Below are 6,000 nucleotides of genomic sequence, written 5' to 3' on the forward strand. Positions count from 1 at the left end.
CTGGAGGGAAGGAAGTGGAGAGAATGGCCTGGAAGCTAAAAGAGGGGCAAGAACTTACCACATAGCCAGAGAGTTGTGAGAAAAAGTAAACAGGTGCCACATAAAAAGTTTTGGGGGTAAGCAACATCCCCAGAAGAAACTTGGATTTGGGTTAGGGTGCAGTGGTGACAAGAAGGTGCATTTATGATTTCGAGAATATAAATAGTTTTGGGATTCTAAGTACCAGAAGACAAAGTGAAAGACAGAAAATTTCAGGAAATGGCATTTGAGAGGAAAAGGTTGATAATTGGAGGTGTCTGGAAATTATGCATGAAAATTAGAAGGAAGGAAATGAGAGATAACTTGGAATTCTGAAGCTTTTTGGGCGACTGACATAATGAGATCAATTCTGATGAATTTCAAGGCGGATAGTGTTGGTGAGTGTCAAAAGTCAGAGGGGTCATCATTGGGCTCTTTCATGACCCTGTGTTATAGAGGCAAACTGGAGAAGCAGAAACTTACTTGAGTATCAGAGTATCTTGCAGAGGTCCTCAAACTTTTTAAACAGGGGGCCAGTTCACTGTCCCTGAGACATTCCACACATGCGCACTGCGGGCCCAGGACGAGTCGGCTGCTAAGCAGGACAGGCAGCGGTGGCAAAAACACCCAGCGGGCCGGATAAATGTTTTCGGCGGGCCGCATGTGGCCCTCGGGCCGTAGTTTGAGGACCCCTGATGAGTATCTTGACTTCTATTGATAAAGTGATAGACAGCTTTCTCTAAAGCCGAGTCATGCTCTGTGTACAGTTCGCCTACTTGAACATCCTCAGGGGAGAGTAGTAGGTCCAGAGAGACATGATTTTTGGACCTAGCACCATATGCTCACTCTTATCCCCTGTTAGGAAAGATGGCATTTTACTCTGAGAGCCCATGGTTCTTTCTTGACCCTTCTTGGTGGAAGAAATAAGATGGGCAAAAGTGAGCGTTGGAATGCTTTGTAATCCCTCATGACCTCTGTTAGAATTCATGAGGCCTTGGTAGGCTAGTTCTTATTTTGATCACTTGCACTACCACATACAAGGCAGAGGTAATGGAATAGCAGACCAAGTAGAAAAGAGAAACAGGAGAAAAACAGGTAGTGGGAAGTCTAGGGTCACTAATTTTCTTGTTTAATATTGTGAAGAATTTCGCTTAATGGAATTAGAAATAGTTTAATATATCATTTATAATTATAAATGTAACCAATATTTACAGAATCTTAAAAATTAATAACTTCAAAAACCCACAAAAATTGGGAAAAGAAATATAAAAGAAAGGAGAGGTAATATGCATTCTTCATACTTTATAGAATAAAGTTAAAATATATTTTAAACTTGATAAATTAAGATAAAATTGGTATACACATATATTTTTTTGAATTGCTTAAAAATCATGACCTCAAATATTTCTCTTAGCAATATTTTTTTTCTGACATATCTCTTTGAACAAGGAAAATAAAAGAAAAAATAAACAAACGGGACTATATCAAACAAAAATGTTTTTGCACAGCAAAGAAATGATCAACAAGATGAAAGACAGCCTACTTAATGGGAGAACATTTGCCAACGATACATAGGGGGTTGTATGAAATTTATGAAGAATTCATACAACTCAACACCAAAAACAAACAAACAATACTATTTAAAATGGGCAGAGGACTTGAATAGACACTTCTTCAAAGAGGACATAGTGATGGCTAATAGACATACGAAAAGATGCTCAACGCCACTAATCATCAGAGAAATGCAAATTAAAGCCACAAGGAGATGTTACCTCACACCTGTCAGAATGGCTATCATCAATAAATCAATAAACAAGAAGTGCTGTGAAGATGTGGCAAAAGGGAAAACCTTGTGCACTGTTGGTGGGAATGCAGATTGGTGCAGCCACTATGGAAAACAGTATGGAACATTCCTCAAAAAACTAAAAATGGAACTGCCTTATGACACAGTGATTCTGTTTCTGGGAATATATCCAAAGAAACCCAAAACACTAATTCAAAAGAATATATGCACCTGCATATTCATTACAACCTTATTTACAATAGTGAAGATGTAAGCAACCCAAGTGCCATCAATAGACAAGTAGATAAAAAAAGTTGTGGCACATTTACACAATAGAATATTATTTCGCCATGAAAAACAACAACAAAATCTTACCATTTGCAATGGCATGGATGAAACTAGAGGGTATTATGCTAAGTGAAATAAGACAGACAGAGAAAGGTAAATACCATATGATTTCACTCATATGTGAAATCTAAAGAACAAAATAAATGAAAAAACAAAATTGAAACAGACTTATAGATACAGAGAACAAACTGTTGATTACCATAGGTGAGGAGGTTTTGTGGATTAAGTAAAAAAGGTGAAAAGATTGAGAAGTACAGATTAGTAGTCACAAAGTAGTCATGGGGGTGTAAAGTATAGCATAGGAAATATAGTAAATAATATTGTAATCTTACCTAATAATAGACAAACATGTAAATTAACCATTCCTCCGCTATGCTCACCAGCCAGTCAGGAGAGTATGCAAATTAACCCAACAAAGATGGTGGTTAATTTGCATAAGCAGGCACAGAGTGGCGGAGCGAAGACTGAAGGCTCCAGCCGGAGCGAAGGCCTGGGTCCCAGGTGCTGGAGGAAAACCGGTGCCGGCAGCCAGGGGAAGGGAAGGCCTATTGCACGAATCTCTTCGTGCAACAGGCCTCTAGTTATTATATATGATGCCAGTTGGGTATTGGAAATATCAGAGAGAACACTTTGTAAAGTATACGATTGCTTAACCAATATGCTGTACGTCTAAAACTAATATAAAATAATATTATATATGTAAACTGTAATTGAAAAAAATATAATAGCAGGAAAAAAAGTGGTTGCTTCTGTGACACAATTATCATGAAAAGCAAAGAACGGCACATTTATCTTTCACTTCAATTTTTTTTTGTACTCTTATTTTTTCCTGTCTATATAAAACATGATTTAAAATGATATTTCATTAGTATTAACACATCAGCAAAATAATAAGAAATAAGATAATGTATTTTACAGAAAGGGATGAAACAGAGTCCTCTAATTACAGTGGGGCCTTGACTTACGAGTGTCCCGACTAACGAGTTTTTTTGAGATACGAGCCATCTCTCGGCCAATTTTTTGCTTTGAGTTGCAAGCTCAAAAAAATTCGGGTTACAAGCCAGCTTCAGATACCCCACCACTAGTTGGCACAGCGAACGTCACAGTGATTTGACATACGAGCAATTTGAGTTATGAGCTCCGTCACGGAATGAATTAAACTCGTAAGTCAAGGCCCCACTGTATAAGAGTTGTTGACTGTCTCCAACAGTGTTTATTGAACTATTGTTTTCTCAATTCTGGACTTGGTTCTATAGGATATGCATCTTGGTGTGTATGTGTGAGGTAGGCGGTAACTAAGCTGTAGGCTGTAGAATTCAAATTGGTGTCATTTTTATTAGGGTGAATAAATATACACAGAAAACACAGAACAAATAATAGTACATTATAACTTTAAACACTGTAGGTATATGATGAGCCAGTAAGTAATCAGAGTTTTTTCCTAAGCATCTCATTCAGGTCTTGGTGGGAAGTGATGACTCAGGATTTATGAAGAGAAAGAAAAACACCAAGTCCTGATTGATAGAATAGTAGAAGCAAATGTAAGAGTATCTTTTTTGCTGTTGGCTACATTATAGTGATTACAGTTTTGATCAATGAGATATTGGCAGAGGCTTGCTTAATTGGGAAGGGATTTCTTCCTAACACAAAAAGAAAGCTTTCTAGCCCAGCCAGCATGGCTCAGTGACTGAGCATAGACCTAGGAACCAGGAGGTTATGGTTTGATCCTGGCCAGGGCACATGCCTGAGTTGCGGGCTGGATCCCCAGTGTGAGGCATGCAGGAGGCAGCCAATCAGTGGTTCTCTCTTATCATTGATGTTTCTATCTCTCTTCCTTCCTCTCTGAAATCAATAAAGATATATATATATATATATATATATATATATATATATATATATATGTTGTCCTTTTACTTCTTCCTTCCTGAACTGTGGGGTATAGAGTCTCAGCAAGGCCATACTTTCTTTATTTTTATAGGGAAATATCTCTTCAGACTTGTTACTTAGTAATCTAGCAATGGGGTGGTTTTTGAAATTTCTGCCTGTGTGATTAATGAATCTTTCCCCAGTTCTTACAGCCTGAGAAAAGGTTGATATCCTATATAATAAAGAGATAATATGTAAATAGTTGTCACACCCTCACACCACCATGTGGTAATGGCTCAGACACTTAACACTTAGGAGAGAGGAATGGGGACCATCCAGGCTGCAGCCTGGGAGAGGGACAAGCCACACACCCTGTGGTCCCAGGCGCCAGTGGTTGTGCCTGCACCTGCGGCCTGGGAGAAGGACAAGCTGCCCAGTCTGTGGTCCTGGGCACCAGTGGCTAGGTCTGTGCCTGCAGCCCAGGAGAGGGACAATCCGCACATCCCATGGTCCCCGCGTTCCTGGGCACCAGCAGCTGTGCCTGTGGCCTGGGAGAGGAACAAGCCACCTTTCCCATGGTCCTGCAGCTGTGGCCTACGAGAGGGACAAGCCACCTGCCCCATGATCCCAGGCACCTGCGGCTGCGGCCCAGGCAAAGCTGCCCACCCATGGTCCCCTGCAGCTGCGGCCGGCCTGGGCAAAGCTGGCTTGGGTCCTGGGTGCCTGTGGCTGGCCAGAGGGAGGGAATTCTGGGTCCTGGGTACCTGTGACTGGCTGGAGGAGAGAATCCTGGGTCCCAGGTGTGAGGCGAGGCAGAGGTGATTAGGGGCAATTAGGCCATCAGGGGAGCAGTTAGGGGAGATCAGGCAGGCAGACAGAGGTGGTTAGGGGTGATCAGGCAGGCAGGCAGAGGGGTTAGGGGCGATCAGGTAGGCAGGCAGGAGAGTGGTTAGGAGCCAGCGGTCCCGGATTGCCAGAGGCAGCTGGACATCCCCCAAGGGGTCCCGGATTGGAGAGGATGCAGGCCGGGCTGCGGGACCCGCCCCCCCATGCATAAATTTCATGCACCGGGCCTCTATATAACTTATAGGCCAATTCCCAGATTCTAGCAAGTTGTGTGACTTTGCTATACTCAGGAATCTCTCCTCCTATCCTGCAGTTTGGTTTTCAGTTATCAAGGACTCTATATGGAGTTTTTGTTGTGTTTTGTTTTAAAAGAAGTTCAGGCTGTATCACAAAAATGCTTTGAATCAGAATCTCTGAGGTGAGTATAAGATAAATATTTTTTTTTAAGTTTCACAGGTAATTCTGGTAGCAAAAAATATATTTTTTTAACCTATTGGCATAAACACTATAATTTCTAGCATTCACTATAATAATGCTGATGTCACTAGCAAATCCAATATTTAAATATTTGTTCTCTTTCACTCTACTTCTTGTCCTATTTGTAGGGATGTGAAAGAAGTCTGTTTGTGCACCAAAAACAAACAAATAAAGACACACACAAAACTATGCAATTGATTTTCTGGTGCAGCCTGGCTGGTGTGGCTCAGTGGTTGAGCATCAACCCATGAACCAAGAGGTCACTGGTTCAATTCCAGGTCAGGGCACATGCCTGGGTTGCAAGCTCGATTTCCAGGGGGTGTGCAAGAGGGAGCCAATCAATGATATTTCTCTCTCATCGATGTTTCTATCTTTCCATTCTCTTTTCTTCTCTCTCTAAAATCAATAAAAATATATTTAATTTTTTAAAAGTATCTGGTGCAGACTCCACTTTTTTCAGAGAGCAGACAGATGAAAATGAAGACACATTTGTTAAATGGGCTTTGCTTTTTCAAGTTAACATCAGTTTTTCTTCATTTCTGTGAGCTCAAAAGAAACAACACATTCTGTATTGTGTTGTCTGATAACCATAGCTTACAAATTTTTGTTTATTTCTTCATCAGTATTTTAATGGGAGGTTGGAAGAAAATGCATTAGGGGTT

Source organism: Myotis yumanensis, unplaced genomic scaffold (genome assembly GCF_028538775.1).
Source record: "Myotis yumanensis isolate MYYU_CA2020_CCGP unplaced genomic scaffold, mMyoYum1.0.hap1 SCAF_3, whole genome shotgun sequence".
Lineage (NCBI taxonomy): Eukaryota > Metazoa > Chordata > Mammalia > Chiroptera > Vespertilionidae > Myotis > Myotis yumanensis.